This window comes from Peromyscus maniculatus, chromosome 15 (genome assembly GCF_049852395.1).
Source record: "Peromyscus maniculatus bairdii isolate BWxNUB_F1_BW_parent chromosome 15, HU_Pman_BW_mat_3.1, whole genome shotgun sequence".
NCBI classification, from domain to species: Eukaryota; Metazoa; Chordata; class Mammalia; order Rodentia; family Cricetidae; genus Peromyscus; species Peromyscus maniculatus.
Window position 1 is genome coordinate 76,679,025 of NC_134866.1, and position 17,663 is coordinate 76,696,687.

Here is a 17,663-nt window from a genome sequence, read left to right on the forward strand (position 1 = left end):
TATCCATTATTACCATCCGTCTGTGCCATCTCCAATAATACCTTACGTCTTCCACTCTTCTGCTGAAGGGCATGCCTGCTCCCCTATCACTGCCCAGAAAGGTGGCCCTTAGGAGCTGGTGTTTGTTTATAATGTTTTCTCTCCAAATAATCAAAACAAGGCTTTGTATTTTCCGCTGTGGAACTTCCCTGTGCCTTTAAATAAATCCTGCTTGGTGAAATAGCTTGCCAAGGCCGGCTTATTGGCATCCATTGTCTTGAGAAAGAAGTGGAGACCTCCTAAAATGAAGTCTTCCAGTAGCAGGGATTAAAGGGCATCTGCCTGGAACAGGTCCTTCAAGTCTTCACTAAGATTCCAGAGAGTTTTCCTACCCCTTGTTTTCGTAAGAAGTGTTGGATCTGGTAAGGTTCATTGGTTTTAAAAAATGTTATTGGCGTATATTAATTGTCCGCCGTGACGGTTTCATGAAGACATTTTTATACAAGATACCGTGTACTTCTAAGTATGCCTTCTGCACCCTCCCCTTCCTCCCCCTCCCCCTCCCAAGTGCCTTTTGTGCCCCCCCACCCCGTCAGCCTTGCTTCTGCCCTCATAGATACATGATTTCATGTCTCTCTATATATAAAACCCAGGGTTAACAAATGAGAGAAAATAAAACTGTAACCTTTGTCCAGAGTCTCACTTAATAGGACAATCTCCAGTTGTGTTCATTTTCCTGCAAATGGCATGATGTCAATCTTGACAGCTGTGTGACACGTCGCACATGCATGCAAACCACAGTTTCTTTTTCCACTCGCCCACTGACCAACATCTAGGCTGGTTTCATAACTTGGCCTTGTGAACGGTACCACAGTGAACATGGATGTGTAAAGATCTCTGTGGAATGCTGATTTAAAGTCCTTCAGGTTTACAGTCAGGAATGATATAGCTGGGTCATAGAGTTGCTCTCTGGAAGAACTTCTGTATTGATTTCCATAGTGGCTGAACTAATCACAGCACATAAAGATGCCCCTCCCCCCGCCCCCCCCACCCCCCCCACCCCCCCCCCCCCCCCCCCCCGCGGCAGCCTTGTCCTCACTCACTTGAGCCTGTATGAACACATGCTTCGCGCTTTGGAAATTCCTTATGCCTCATCCAGCCACCACAGAGGCTGTTGCAGTCTCCTACCCCTCTCTGTATGAGTCATCTGGAGCAGCCCTGCAAGGGCTACCTATTCACGACAAACGGCAGTGTTTGAACCAAAGCTTAATTTATGGCAGGTGCAAAGGGATTAAGGGTAGAAGGGGGGTGGACTGTGTGTCCCACACGCCTCTTGCACAGGCTTTGGCACACATACACATGCAGCAAATAATTGACATGCACGAATATGTGATTACCTCACTCATGGACAGAACTTGAGACAAAGGAGCTGTACACACGGTACCTTCTGGTGTGTTCTCTCCCTTCTAACCACAGACACAATGCTCCTCTTCCCCACAAGTCCACATCAGAAGCACAAAGGATACTTACGTAATGGAAATGTTTATTTTGGAGTTGAATGAACACTTGAGTGTCTAAAGTCACAAGACAGACTCTGCCCCAAACACATGCTTTCAGACCCATCTGGACTTTGTAAGACCCAGGCAGAATCTGGGGGTGGAGCTGGGAAATTCTCTAAGGTAGGCATCTGAGAAACGAGGAAAGGGAGGAGATTCAAATGCAGAAGGAAGCAGAATTGAGTGACCATGACAAAAGACAGAGCAGGGAAGGGGTTTAAAGGTCCATGGATATTTACATAATGTAAAAGTTTCTTTCTCCCTCACACACCCATAAACATCCCCCGCCCCATCCCCTACCTCTACCCACCCCACCTCCACAGAAGGGCCAAATATCTTTGCTTGAAGAGCTCTAAGAGACTGGTGGGAGATTTCCCACATACCTGAAAGGTCCACTGGTTCCTCTCAGGAACATTAAATCAGAATTTGAACCCCGAAGTTTGGCTTGGGGATGGAGCAGGGAGGGGCGGGGCGCTAGGAGAGAGTGATTTCTGTCCCAAGCACTTTGTCCAAAGTTGTTAGCCTGTTCTGTGGGTGTGTCCACAGTCCCAACAAGGCAGGCAGCATTAAAGTCTACCCCTCCTGTGGTTTGGTGCTTTGGTGAAACCAGTCATGGAAAAGCCAGAAGCAGAAGGAGTCCAGATTCGTGAGTTCCGTTGCTGCTGGACACTCCGACACCGAGACACCCCAGTCGCCTTCAATGCTTGCCATCTGCAACCGGATGTGCCTTTCCTAGTTCCACTGGGGAACCGTGAAATGTTCCAGGTAGGGCTTCTGGTAACTTCGATGTGTTCCTTCCCTCTTAGGGAGCAATGGCTGGCTGCCATTCTTATTCATAGTTTCACATTTCTCAGGAAATCATATAACATTCTAGCAAATTCTCCAAGGTGTATAACCTCTCATCGTAAAGGAGGGAACATGGAGGCGAGATAAAGGAAAGCCTCCAAAGTTACTCAGATAAGAAAGCCAAGTCTCAGGTGCATAATAAAGGACACTGGTGGGAACCACAGGTGAGGACAGAGACTATCACAAATTCAGAAGATTCTGGGCCAAGTCAGAGAAGTATCAAGCCAAGTACAACTTCCTCAACTCTTTATCACCTATTTTCTGAAGAATTGCTTGTTAAATGTTTTTTTTTTCATAAGTAATACGTACTCATGGAAAGGAAAATTAGCCAAGGAGAAATGAAGAAACTCAGGTAAACTTGGGGTACACTGCTTTAGAGGTCCCAGATCGTGCTTCTCCCTATGTTCTGACCTTCGCCACATGACTCTGCAGATCTTTCTGCTAGAAACAAAGACCATCTCCCTCTCCCACTGAGTCAGGTGTGGCCACGTGGGCAGAGTGGACACTGTGCCAACCGCAAACAAATGAGTCACGGATGGCATGGGACGACACTCACTCTCTTGCGTTCCCCCATCATTGCACGGAGAAGCTGGCCGGGCTAGCCCACTGGCCCAAGAACTACGAGATACAGAAAGAAAACGTCAGTCTAACCTGTACTTTGAAGGTAAGCCTTGTTGAGCTAACTCAACAAATGCTGGCTGACCCACAGGCACGGGGCTGTAGGCAAAGTGGTTTTTCTTCCAGGCATCAAGCTTTGGAATACTTAGTTGTGCAATGTTGCCGCAAAAGCTAACTGCTGTGACTGTAAAGAGAACTGCACACAATAGCAAGATGAACACCGTTGACTTTGTGCTTTTTTTTTAAGTGTGTGTAGGCTCTGGGTATGCACCAGTCTTTGTAAAGCACTTGGCCATGGTGCCTCAAAAATTTGTGGAGCTTCCCCAACTTCCTGGGGAATATTTTTTTCCCAGATAAAAATGTAGGTATACCTTACAACATATTTTAACATTTTTAATGATGATAAAGTGGTTTGTGTTAGTGATATAGGGATCAAATCCAGGGCTTTGCCAATGCTAGGCAAGCTCTCTACCTTGAGCTACATTCCTAAAATCATTTAAAATTATTTTAAACTGATATATGATAACATAAAACACACACACACACATATACTGTTTAGATAAATATATACATTATATAACATTGGAACCAAATTAAACAGATCTATTTCCTCCATCATTTATCATTTATAGTATAAAAATTTAAATCTTTTATTTTACCTTTTAGAAATGTACAGTACATTTTCGTCACCTGTCATCACTTCAGTATGCAGAAGCACCCTAGAAGCATCCATTAACATTTCCCTATCCCCCCAACACAACTACTACTGGTCTCCCCAGCTTCTGGCAACCATCATTCTGCTCTCAACTTCTGAGACAAAGTGTTTTAGGTACTATGTCAGAGGAAGATTATGTACGTTCATCTTTCTGTGCCTGGCTTATTTCATTTAGCGCATGATCTCCTGTTCTATCCATATTGCTGCAAATAACAGGCTTTAATTAGTTTGTGACTGAATAGTTCTCCATATATGTCCCATATGTTCTTTATGTGTTCACCAGTTAAGGGGCACTTAGATTTCTTGGTTATTGTGAATAGGGATGCGATGAATGTGGACGTGCCAATGATTCTTAACATCCTGACATCACTTCCTTTGGGTACATATGCAGTAGTGGCTGGGTTGTGAGGGAATTCTATTTTTAATTTTTTAAGTGCCATCCATCCTCTTTTGCATATGGCTGTCCTAGTGCAGATTTTTAAAGATTTGCTCACAGACTTTGAGAAATATCTTAATAGATGTTTTTTGTAAGCAATACAAAGAATGTAGATCAAAACAGAAGTCTCATCCAGCCTGTCTTCCCATTTCCCTCATTTCAGAGATCTTTTGCTGTGCATTAGTAAACATGCATAGGGCTTTCCAATTTACTGTTCTAACGTTTGGATGACCTATGATTTTTCTTTTCACCAATCAACATTCTTTACATTTAATGCCACAACCATTATGTAAATTTACCTCCTATTGAAATGTTAAAAATACATAATTGGGCATATTAGTGCTTAGAATATTCAAGAATTCCATCATCAATGGACATGTGAGTTATATCCAAGTTTTTGGGGGTTACTTAATACACATAATTCTCCATGGCTCTTTGATTATAAGTGAATGTGCTCCAGGATCGGCACTTTGAAGAGAAATTGACGGCTGTTAACAAACGGAGTCAAAGTTCCCTCCAGAAAGCCCAGGTCCAATTTGCCTTCCATCAACAGCACATCAGCCGACCCGTCCTCAGCAGCGCTGGCCCAGACCTCTGATAGCTTCTGCTTCTTTTGCAATTTGTCTCGCAACTTTGGTTATAAATCTTTAAAAATCCATTCTTGTTTGTTTGTTGGTTGGTTGGTTGGTTTTTCGAGACAGGGTTTCTCCATTTAGTTTTGGTGCCTATCCTGAAGCTCACTCTGTAGACCAGGCTGGCCTCGAACTCACAGAGATCCGCCTGGCTCTGCCTCCCCAGTGCTGGGATTAAAGCTGTGCGCCAACACCGACCGGCTAAAACATCCATTCTTATCTCATCATATTATTGAAGAAAGGCACTTGCCCTCTTCACAGTAGTAGCATTGCTCGTGGTTTTCTTATTACTATTAGTGTTATTCTAGTAAATTTTATTTCGGCCAGCCCAGCCTGCTCTGTCCCAGCCCCTCCCCACAAGGGTTGGTTCGTGCCTTTACCTAGGCTTTCTCCAGGTTTCTGACTTCTCAGAGCCGCAGTCCTCACTGTCTTTCCAGGCTGGTTGCAGACCCGTCGTGACATCTACCAGCCATTCTTTGAACTTCCTTAAGTGGCCTTTGCTACACCATTTGTTTTAAATTGCCTTAGAATTACCAGCCACATAATAATAATAACGTTCACAAGTCTATTTATTAATTCTTCACTCTGTATGAATCATTGGGCTAAGTGTGTTTGTAGACCTTGTGCCATTTATCATCTCTACAGTATAAATGTTTGGATTAAAAAAAAAAATCTAGAGATGTGATAACTAAAACCATCTGCTCAAGGCCACACACACGAGTGACTGATCAGAGACTCCAGGCCACATCTCTCTGCGGCAGATCCCATGCCACCTCCCTCTCTGTGATCTGTTCTTCTCTCTCCTGTGGGTGCTGTGGTCTGAGTACTACTCCACCTCAGAACCAGTGTGCTGACGTTGCATTTTCTATTCAATGGTATTGGGATGTGCGGCTCTTAAGAGGTGACACATTCCACCCTCACTAATGGAATTTTTGTCCTTGTAAGAGATTGTTTGAGGGACCTTACACCACAAAAGGATGCAGCAAGAAGATACAGACTGTGAGAGTCTTTCACTTACTAGACACTAACTCTGCTGATGTCTTTGTCTTGGATTTCCCAGCCCTTAGAACTACAAGAATAAATGTCTGTGGTTCATAAGCCACCCAGCACCTGTTCTAGCTGCTTTCAAATACCCAGACCGTGAGACTGGAGGCTCCTGAAATCAGAGCCAGCGTTTGGTTCTTTTGACATATTCCCTACAACATGACACAATATGGTAGATGGTCAGTTACCATGGTGGTTGCTGACCAGTGTCCTTTCCAGGATCACATTCTAGGTGTGAATTATTAATCATTGATAGTGTCGTGGCCCACAATCTAAGTGATAAGGAAGGCTCCATGGGCTGTTTTATGGAATAAACACCATGCCCACCCCTGCCCTGTGAACATTTCCTCTGCAAGTGCAATCTGAGACAAACAGGAAACATAACGCATAGTCCTTGGCTTAAGAAACCTTCATTCCAAACCTGAGGGATAAAAGATAATTGAAACACTAAACTGTCATCAACTGAAGTACCCCCAACCACCTACCTAGAAAACAAGGACAAAAATCAAGCTGCGAGTAATGGTGTATGACAAATGGCTAGGGAGAGAAAGCTTCCATAAAGACGGGACCTCAGGAGGTAGAGTCTGGAGAAGGGTGAGACAGGACAGGTGAGGAAGGCCCTGCCAATCAGCTTAAATGAGGTCTTGGGGCAGGTTCCCAGCTCCCACTGCTTTCCCAGGCTCTGCGTTCCCAGCATCCCTTCCCTCTCAAATGGGGCTAATCATACAGCACTTCGTTCAGACTTACTAACATAATATGGTCTAATTAGGCAGTTCCTGCAAGCACTTTGAACTCCGTTGCAGAAGGGAAGTCAGTGTAGTGAGGGACTTATTATTAGTGGGAAAGTGGGCTAGCCCTGTCTTAAATACTGAAGCAATTCTCTCATAAGTAAGTTCAGCCCTGTGAAACAGTTGCTGGCACATCTCTCCACAGAGAGCCTTCGCTAATGCTAAGCTGCAAAGACATTGGACAGGGAAGGAAAATTGAACCTTGAATATGGGAACAGTTGAAGGTGATCAGGTCCCTACTGGTATCAGAATAGGTAAAAGGCTTCAGTACAGGAAACAAAACAAATAAGCTAGGTGATATGGCTGCTTAGGAACCAGTGAGTCTATTGCAAGCCTGAAATGTAGCCAGTTTGGCCTTGAGCTAAAATGACCAAATCTCATACTACTGCCTATTAGAACATGTTTGCACAAAACTGTTAAGCAATACAGGTTGTTTGTGTCCAAAAATGCAGCCCGCACAGAAAGCACATTGTTCCCAGCAGAATACTGAGGCTTGTCTCCAGGGCTGGACCACTTTCCCCAGAAAACAAATCTTGAAAAGGAATAAATTGCCAGCAACTTGAATGATGGGTTTCTGGGTAATCTCCCTCTGGTGGGACAGGGTGGGACGGTGCTTGATACTGCCAAGACACGGGGCTGAGGTCAATCTGTCAATGTTGTCCAAGTGAGGCAGAGTTTAGATTAGCCCAGGAAAGAATCTGTGACACTGTGAGGGAACAGGAAGTCACAGAGGATTCATACGGATGCCATGTACCCCCAGCGTTAGAGGTATTCAACTACCAGCCCAAAGACAGAGGAACTACTGAGACAGACTCGGTGGGACTGTCAGTGGAGGCGTAACTATGGAAGGTGGGATGAGGACACTTCATCACAACCCAACATGGGGCTACTGAGCAGGGAGTGACCCTGAACGCTGCAATGGGTTCCCCAACCACAAATGTTTGGCACAGTGTGGGAACTGAAGCCAGGACTGTGCTCACTGGCTTCAACATTTCTTGAGTGAGGATCCAGAGTTGGGGCTTGGGCATCTTCTTTTATTTACTTTAAAAAATATCTTCTAAAACAATCAAGCATGCCCTGATTTGACAAGAAGTGTAACGTGTCCTGCTCTGAATTGCTTCCTGTCTTTTCCCTCTAGAGTTCCATTAATCCTGGTTTTATGATTGGTAAGGTATGTACCCAGCAAAATTTTTTTAAAGATTGTAATTTAATTACAATATTTCTCCCTTCCTTTTCCTCCTTCCAAACTCTCCTATATCTCCCTCCTGACTCTCCTTCAAATTCATGGCCTCTCTTTCTTTCTTTCTTTCTTTCTTTCTTTCTTTCTTTCTTTCTTTCTTTCTTTCTTTCTTTCTCTCTTTTTCTGTTTCTTTGTTTCTTTTTTTCTTTCTTCCTTCCTTCTTTTCTTTTTTTCTTTGTTTTTTACAAATTGTTATTGCATGCAAATACATATATATTCCTATATATGCCCTATTCAGTCTGTGCAATACTACCTGTCTGTGTGTTTTCAGGCCTGAATGTTTGGCACTGGGTGACCAACTGGAGAGCTCTTCCCTAGAGAAGACCATCTCTGTCATTCTCAGCTTTTCTCAGTCCAGCAGAGATTTTTTTAAAGCAACAATAATAATAACAATAGCAATAATAAGAATGACTAAAATATTAACAGGAGCCACATGACTGAGATATGCCTGCTCATCATGAGTCTACTGTAACTTGGTCATCTCACTTAAAAACATTGAACAGACAAGTGGAACTAAAAACCTAGAAACAGCCCTGTGGTTCTATACTTTCTGTAAAGATTTATTTATTTTTATTTTATGTGTATAGGCATTTTGCCTACATGTATGTGTGCCCAATGCCTATAGAGGCCAGAAAAGGGTGTCAGATACTGTGGTGGTTTGAATGTATTGGCCCCCATAAGCTCATAGGGAGTGGCACTATCAGAAGGCATGGCTTTGTTGGAGTGGGTATAGCCTTGTTGGAGGAAGTGTGTCATTGTGGGGGTGGGCTTTGAGCTCTCCTCTGCTCAAGCTTCGCTCAGTGTGACACTCAGTTCACTTCCTGTTGCCTGCCCATTAAGGCGTAGCACTCTCAGCTCCAGCACCATGTCTGCCTGCATGCCGCCATGTCCACCATGGTGATAATGGACTAAACCTCTGAAACTGCAAGCCACTATGTTAAATGTTTTTGTTTGCAAGAGTCACTGTGGTCATGGTGTCTCTTCGCAGCAATAGAAACCCTAACTAAGGCCCTGGAGCTGGAGTTACAGACAGGTATGCTCTGCTGCATGGGTGCTGGGAATTGAACCCGGGTTCTCTACAAGAGCAGCCAATGTTCTGAATAGTGAAGCCTCCTCTCTGGCCCAGCTCTCCACCTGTATTGTTAACACTTTAAATTTCTTTTTCTTGCTAACATTCTCTCTTTTTCTCCCTAAATGGCTCAAGCACTATGTCTCTAGCATTTTCCCTTGCCTTTTCGAGAACATGTGCTCTCAGGGCTATTCCACAGTGACGGGCAGAGGGGATCCTGTCATTTCTTCTCGTGGTCACCAGCTATCTTACCACTTATACTCATCAAACCTGCTTCCTCAACTACAAATCAAGAGTGGTTCCACCACCTCTAGAGCACTATGAGGACGAAGGACAGTCATATCTATGTCTGCCCTACTGTGTGATCTAGCACAGAAGAAACCCTGAGTACATGAATGCCACACCAGGGAGCAGCGTGGAGTTCTGTGTTATGTGTTTCCAAATACTGAAAATTTTACAAATTTCATGGCAGGGGTTGGTTGGCCTTCTGTTCAAAAACTGAAGTTCACTTGGCAATATGGGGGTCTTCAGAACATCATACCTGGGCTCAGGAGCCAGGGCCCACCCGAAACCTGGTGCTGGATAGGTGCAATCTGTAAAATAAACCAGAGCTGAGGCTCGTGTTTGGTGTCTCCTGTCAATGCTGTATGGTGTGCTCAGCTGCCCTCTCTCCATCAATAGGTGCTAGAATCTCTGAGAAGTCAGCAGCAAAGGGCAGGCTGTGAGCAGAGCGCTTCTAAAATCGCACAGCAACTCGGGTGAGTTCAGATTTATCTCACATTCCTAATAAATTGATTGGAGTTGGAATCACAGAATAGTAAAAAGACCCAATAACCTTCAGACACTGGGAATTATCCAGCAAATATTCACCAGAAGCACAGGGCTCTTAATTAAGTCCCTTTTCAAGTCACACGGTTCTGGGATTTGTCTGCAGAGTCACGGGACTGATGCTTGCATGTTCATGGGTGACAGTGAGACCCAGCACCAACATAAAAAGCAAGGGCCACCCAGCTGAAGCGAAGGAGGGATGGAAAATTGTTTTGCTGGAGTTCAAGTGAAATGGAATTATTCCCACATATGAGCCGCGTGGATTTAGTGTTACATAAACAGAAGTTGTAGAAGCAGGTCCATTTCCCATGGCTGACGACTGGCTTTGTCTTTTAGTCTTTCCCTAACCCCTGACAGTGTGTTAGGGTAGACAACTCACCTAATGTTCCTAGGACCCAGGTATCAATCCCCAAAGAAAGTTTTCAGTTCTAAAACAGAACAAGTCAGAGCAAACACACGTCAGTCAGAACACAACATTCTCCTATGCTTTAGCTGAGGCCCTTTACCAGGCTTTTCCTTTTGGGCCACCAACCAGCTCCCAAATCATGACATGGAGACTTCTTATTAGTTATGAATGCTCAGCCTTAGCTTAGGCTCGTTTCTGGTTGGCTCTTAAAACTTAACGTGTTTCTCTTCTTCTACGTTTTGCCTCAGGGCTTTTTACCTCTCTTTCCTTCTGTGTGTCTTCCCCTCACTGCCTCTCGTGGCTGGCTGGCTGCTGCCTGGCTTCTGGCCCCAAGCATGTCCCTCTCTTTCTCCTTCATTCTCTTCTTTTCATTCTTCTCCTTAGCCTAGATTTCTCCTCCTACTTATTCTTTCTGCCCACCAGCCCTGCCTATCCCTCTATGGCCTAGTTATTGGCTGTTCAGCTTCTTATTAGACCAATCAGGTGCCTTAGGCAGGCAAGGTGAAACAACACATCTTTACATAGTTAAACAAATGCAGAATAAACAAATGTAACACATCTTTACCTAGCTAAAATAATATTCCACAACAGGACCCCTGTGCCTCACCCTCTTGTTTTCCCTCCCAAATGACAGCAGCAGGTCTTAAACCTGGCTGCCCTTAGAACCATGACAAACCCTTGGAGCTTCTGATATCCAGGACACACTTCAGAGCCCCACCGCATCACAAGCTTACAGAGCCCCCAGGACTTGGACATCTGGGTGCAAAGTCAAGCTTGCAGGGGGCACTAGTTAACACTCAGTAGAAAGGGGAAGGGATGGGAGCAGCACTCGGGATTAAAGGAAGTCCTTCTCCCTCCCAAACCCTATGGTAAGAACAATCTTGGATGCTTAGTATCTAGAATGCTTTTTGCTCGGTGCCACAAAGCCGAGCAGTGAATCCTTTGGTGCTAATGCTTGTCGCCCATGGCACTAAGTCTTTTTGGGGGTGGAGAGAAAATGACATATGTAGTTTTACAATCTAATGAGGATAAGAAGCACAAATCAGACTCTGATATGATCAGGAAGCTCTTGTCACTGAGGATGCCCACATTCTTCACAGCTATTAAAACATGTCCATAGACAGAAGTTTCATATGGAGTTTACTTTCTTTGTGGCATAAGTTAGCCCCTGGGTGAGAAAATGCCCTTGCCTCGACTGCTGACAGTATGCTGTCCAAATGGGACAAGCAGGGCACAAAAGAAAGGACTGCTGAACTTTGCCAAGACAAGGTAGGACAGCCCTTCAGAAGATCCTGCTTCACAGAAAAGTCTATCAGATATTCTAGGCCTGTAGACTGAAGATAGATGCCCCAATGTTGCAGAGGAACCTTGGGTGACTGACTGTTCAGGCAGCCAGCTGTTTCTGTCATTTCTCACATTTTTTGGAAGTCACTTGCTTGCACTTCCTGCTTACTCAGGTAATATTATTTCTTTCTCTGGTCTCTAAGGGAGTTGAAGACTAGATAATTATATAGTTATAGTTTTCCTTGTTTACCAGACTCAGAAAAGAAACTAACTAAAGAGGTGTAAAGTATATAAGATTGAGAGACATAGAAAAATAGTTTTAGATGGTAATGTGAGTTGGGATAGAAAGTGAATCCTATATGCAAGATAGGATAGATAATGGAGTATTTTCTCTGAATTTGTCAAAAGCAAAGGGACTGGATATTGCTGATGTAATTATTGCCTGTATATATTGTATCTAGTTATTGTACTTATTGTATATAGTTTTTCTTATATTACTTATTATCTTTTTTATTTTAGACAAAAAGGGGAAATGTGTTGATATTTTGTGTATGCTCTAACAAATAAAGCTTGCCTGAAGATAGGAAGGCAAAGCCAGCCACTAGTTAGCCATAGAGGCCAGGCAGTGGTGGCACACACCTTTAATCCCTGCACTTGGGATCTCATGCTACTGCTCCCAGTACTAGGGAGGTACACGCCTTTAATCCCAGCACTAGGAAGGTTGAGACAGGAAGTGATATGGCTGGGCGGAGAAAGGAATATAAGGAGATGGTGACAGGATCTCATGCCTTTCGGCTGAGGAGTTGGTGAGGTGAGAAGTGGCTGTGGCTTGTTCCTTTGTCTCTCTGATATTTCAGCATTTACCCTGATATTTGGCTCTGGGTTTTTATTAAGACCAATTAGGATTAGTGCTACACATGTCTCCTAATCCAATTCTTTCTTTGTGTTCAAGGACTGGAAGACAGAGGAAGTGTGCATCCAAGGAAGACAAGTATGATTCAAATCTTTCTCCCTCATTTCCTTCCATCTGAGAAGGTCAAGGCCTTTCACTGCCCTGTACCTCAGTGTGCTGATCTGCAAAATGGGTGATGATGTCTGCTGCAAACCACTGGGGGGACTGATAAGAGAACCAATGTGTTGGGTTTTACCCAGTGCCCACCTGGAGAGCAATTAATGAGTAGTTTCTTTACCTACCTAGAGGGAAAATGAAACTGTTCATTATGTAGGAAGACCCATATTGGTGGGAGGAAGGCTCTGGGATGGAAGGGTTCCTTTCATAGCCATCAGAATCCTTCTTCTAGAACAACGGGCAGTGGAAATCTTTTCAGTTCAGTTCCTGAGAAGATACTGTATTCAAATACGAGCTACAGGCCTTGGTCAGCAACTCTCTGAGCTGTCATTTTGGATGTCATCTTGGATTTCAACAGTGACAAATCTCTGCTCACCAGCAGAGATGAGAAGAGAATGTTCTAAGCAAGGAATCCTGCCAGGGTTTATTTTGTCACAGAGACATGAGGATGGGGAAGGGGAGCATCTATGTGTGCCTGAACTTCTTATGGCTATGTTTGAAGCCAGCTCGTGACCCTCAGTTATAGCTTTGAAGAGGTTAGAGCTGGTGTCCTCTACCACAGGGTTATGATCCAAATATGTGTACCCTGAGGCCCAGTTTCCTCACTGATTCTGCACATTGCATCAGAGGGATTCAGAATGAATCCTTCTTGCTGCCTTCTGTGATGTTTTAGAGACTAGATGGATTTGGCCGCCAGGCTTCTTATTTATTTATAGATCAGCAAACTGGGTTCCCATTGTTTAGGGTCATATAAAAGGATAATGCTTGTTTCACCTGGTAGATCAGTGCGTGGCCTGGACTGGTTTCATTTATTCTCCATCATCGAAGGAAGTTAAGAGGGTGTTGTGTGAATTTTCCTAGGTCAAGAGGAGTGGAAACACCTATATGTAGCAGATAAGACGCTAAGGGACCAAAGAAATGGCTGCATCTCATCCTATCCTGGTAAATCAACGGATTTCTTGGGATTACTTACAGGAGCATGGTGAGGGGCTGCCTATAGGAAAATGGGTGACTTAAAGGTAGCTCTGCCGCCACCCAAGTCTCACTCCAACATGGGGGGCCCAATCCCATCCAACCACCTTCTATACTCTAGGACAGACGGACGGACACACACACACACACACACACACACACACACACACACACAAGACTATGTGACTGGGGAAGATTATATGTAGCTGGGTGGGGCAGGAAGAAGCAAGCAGCTGGAATCTCAAGTGAGGGTACTCCTTGCCCCTTCTGTGGGGAAGTGTTAACAGGTCTGATGATGTGAGAGTAGTCTCCTGTGGGTCATCAAGCTGATCATGTCATGCCTGGAGAAGAGAGTTCTACTGCAGGAGCCAGTTGTTCTAGACTGATGCTCAGCTATCACTGTCTACAGGATGAACACTCATGTAGTTTTTGTGAGAAAGCCAGGGACACCCAAAACTAATTAATCTTCATTTATTATTTGAACCAAACAAGAGCTTTCTAAAACTCAGACTTCTGAGCTGCACACTGAGCCACAGACGTGCCTCATAAGGATGTGTGGGAGATTGCACCTTTTCAGTTAGATTTCACGTTGCCTTTCATGATGAGCATCATCATCTGATTGCTGTGGGATGTCTTTCTGTATGCTGTGACTATGTGTTGCTCTGATTGGTTGACAAATAAAGCTACATTGGCCTATGGCAGGGCAGGACAGAGCCAGGCATGGTGGCACATGCCTTGAATTCCACCAGTTAACCATAAGAGTCTGGAGGTCTGTATAGACAGACAGAAAGTGACAGAGCTGGGCAGAAGGAGGAAGTGATGTAGCTGGGTGGAGAGAGGAAGTGAAATGCAGATCAGAAAAGCATATAGGTATGGGTATACAGGAAGTCGGTCTCTTTGCCAGAGGATCTCCAAGTGGTAAGAATGTGGCTGATTTCTTTCTGCTTTTCTGATCTCTCAGCTTTTCACCCCAATATCTGGCTCTGGGTTTTGTTTTTTTATTAATAAGACCATTTAGCACTTCATCCTACATCTGATTGAATTTAGAGTTTTGTTATTTCTTGCTTCAGAGGCTGAGAATCCCAACACTCATTTTTCCAGCCTCACTTGAAGTTAGGGGTAACCCAGGGTATGATGCTGAGCTGTGAGATGTAAGAGGAAATCTGGTGGTTTGTGACTGTTCTTTTGCTAGGCTGATTATGGGCGTGGACAGGTAACTCCTGATCCCCTTCCCATTTTTGTTAGGCTTCAAGGAAATTTGATATGCAGAGCTGCAGCAGTGACTTTGTGACCAGGAGATGTGAAGCACACTGGAAAAAAAAATCACAAGAAAACTGTGTAGTTTTTTTGTTGTTGTTTTGTTTTACTCTTTGGGGGCTCCACCATCCAGCTCCCAAATAAATATATGAAGATGTACGTTTACTTATGAATGCTTGGCCTTAGCTTGGCTTGTTTCTAGCCAGCTTTTCTAACTTAAATTATCCTGTTTCCCTTTAATTATGTTTTGCCTTTGGGCTTTTTGCCTTTCTTTATTCTATGTATCTTTCTTTCCTTCTTACTCCATGGCTAACTGTGTGGCTGGGTGGCTGGCCCCTGGCATCCTTCTCTCCTCCTTTTTTCTCTCCTCCTCTTCCCTCTCAAGCCTAGATTTCTCCTCCCATTTATTCTCTTGGCCTGGCAGTCCCACCTGTTTCTCTTTACTGACTAGCTATTGGCTGTTCAGGTCTTTATTAGACCAATCAGGTGTTTTAGGCAGGCAAAGTAACACAGCTTCACAGAATCAAACAAACACAACATAAAAGAATGCAACACATTTTTGCATCATTAAACAAATGTCCCATGACATAAACAAATGTAACACAGCTGGGTGGTGGTAGTGTATGCCTTTAATCACAGCATGTGGGAGGCAGAGGCAGGCAGATCTCTGTGAGTTTGAGGCCAGCCTGGGCTACAGAGTGAGTTCCAGGAAAGGCACCAAAGCAACACAGAGAAACCCTGTCTCAAAAATCAAAAACAAAAGCAAAAAACCCAATGTAACACATCTTAAACTAATATTCCACAACAAAACTGCAAACATTTCAGCCTTGATAAAAACTCCTAAGAGTCTTCCTAAACTTGATGTGTGGAGAGAAAGATGAACTCTTGAGTTCTTGACGCCACTGCAGAGTGAATCCCTGTTACTCATACTGGGACAAGGGTCTGGTGTGCCTTTCATTTTTAAAGCTTTCTCATTTTTTTAAAAGACATGTAGAAAGTCAGTTGGACAGGATGAGAGTCGTGGGGATAAAAGAGGAAAGAGACCTGGCAGCCCTCCTTGTTGGCTGTTGGAGGAACGGGGCCAGGACATCCAGAGCTGATCTGTTCTGGGGGCTGCTGTGCTACTCTGTCCTGCCAAGGGGGTCCTTTCCACATCTGGCCTGGCCCTCCAGACTATGGTGGATAACCCCATATGGAACCTTCCAGTCCCTCCTACAGGACCTACATTCTCTACCCTCTCTAGTGTTCCCACATTTTTTTTTAACCTAAATAGTAAGTGGCTTAGGGAGTATCATTGCTTTCAATTTCGACAGAAAAGAAACAGCAATAAAGTAGCCAGAGAGGAATCATTAAAAAAAATCCAACACACCACTCCAAGGTAACTTTTCCTTCCTGAACTATTTTGGCCCAACCTCTAAGAAAGCCGCTGCCAAGCATCCACCCTATGGCTAGTGGCTCCTTATTAAAAAGCTGTCTGCTGAGTGTGGAGTTCGGAAAAACCAAGGCTGGACCACTGGGATGGCCCCCAGTGAAGCAGGACATTGTCTACTGGAAAGCTGTCTCTGGTTGCTTTGTGTGGCTTGGATACCACATTTCATGGAACCTGCCAAGTGCTTGTGTAGCTTTAGGGACTCGACCTGGCTGGGGCAAGGAAAGAAAGAAGAAAAGTCGGACGCTGAAGAAACCACCCCCACACACATACACAGAAGAGCGGGATCTAGTGGACTGTGCTCTGTAACGGAGAAACCCGAGGCCCCCAGAAGCTCAGCCTGTTCATTATATACAGTTGAACAGGGAGGCGGGTTACTGCATATGGCTGAACAAGCAGATGGAGCCATTACATACAGCTAAGAGGCAGGGTTATTAGAGCTGAACCAAGAAGCAGGCTTAGCTAATCTCAATAGGACCAGTCTCTGTTGGGGAGCAGTATTCAGACCATAAACATCTGGGGGTGAGGGACAAAGCTATGGTGGAAATATTCTGCACACACAGTTAACATTCTCACTTGGTTCCCTAGAAAGGCTTTGTGACCCCTCTGACCCTTACCCTGGGAAGGCTTTGCCATTCCCATGGGCCTGAGGCACTGGAGTCCTTGACATGGCCAGGGATACATCAACTCACACACTCGCTCAGGACCTTGTTCACTCAGGGCTTCCTCTGCTCCTCATAACACTCCTTTGAATTGGGCACTAGGGGTGCATGAAGAAATGGGGTAGGAGTTGTATCTTAACCTCTCATGAAAACAAAGCACCAACTTTGTTGGTTGCTCTCATTTGAAAGCCAGTGGTCATCATTTCCATGGTTCTTCCTGGCTGATAAGCTCTAGAGCAGTGGCTTTCAACCCATGGGTTATGACCCACAGGAATTGAATATCAGATATATATTTAATTACGATTCACAACAGTAGCAAAATCACAGTTATAAAGTAGCGCTGAAATAATTCTCTGGTTAGGGGTCAGCACAACATGAGGAACTGTATTAAAGGGTTGCAGCATTAGGAAGACTGAGAACCATTGCTATAGAGTCAGATGCAGGGTTTCACACGCAGGCTGCCTGCCTGCTTGGGCTCCCTGGCATATCTCACAGTGTTGGCATATGACAGGACCTCATGTGGAGCATTCATTATACAGTCAAGGATGACCCTGAACTCCCGATCCTTCACCTCTCCAGGGCTGGAATTACCGAACTGTCTATTTTCTTCTGGACCTTGCAAAATCTGCAACCAAAGTGGCTTGGATATGGAAACCTGACCAGGGCTTGGATATGGAAACCTGACCAGGGCTTTGAGAGAACGAAGAAAGGGAAGCCTCCCAGATAGATACATGTCCAGAACAGCTGGAGTCGGGTGGGGTGTGTGCACTCTGATGGAGGGGCACCTGCTACTGCCACACCCCTGAGCCTCAGCTTCCTTATTTTGTACAGCA

General features: G+C 44.6%; 1 long non-coding RNA gene across 1 annotated transcript; it reads left to right on the forward strand.

The window, feature by feature from the left end:
* The first annotated feature begins 2,927 nt into the window (after positions 1–2,927).
* On the forward strand, positions 2,928–13,487 carry LOC121822944 (uncharacterized). The gene is made up of 5 exons (XR_013044907.1): positions 2,928–3,045; positions 7,753–7,785; positions 9,605–9,681; positions 12,394–12,432; positions 13,372–13,487. It is a non-coding gene; the product is annotated as an uncharacterized LOC121822944 (long non-coding RNA).
* The last annotated feature ends 4,176 nt before the right edge of the window (positions 13,488–17,663 follow it).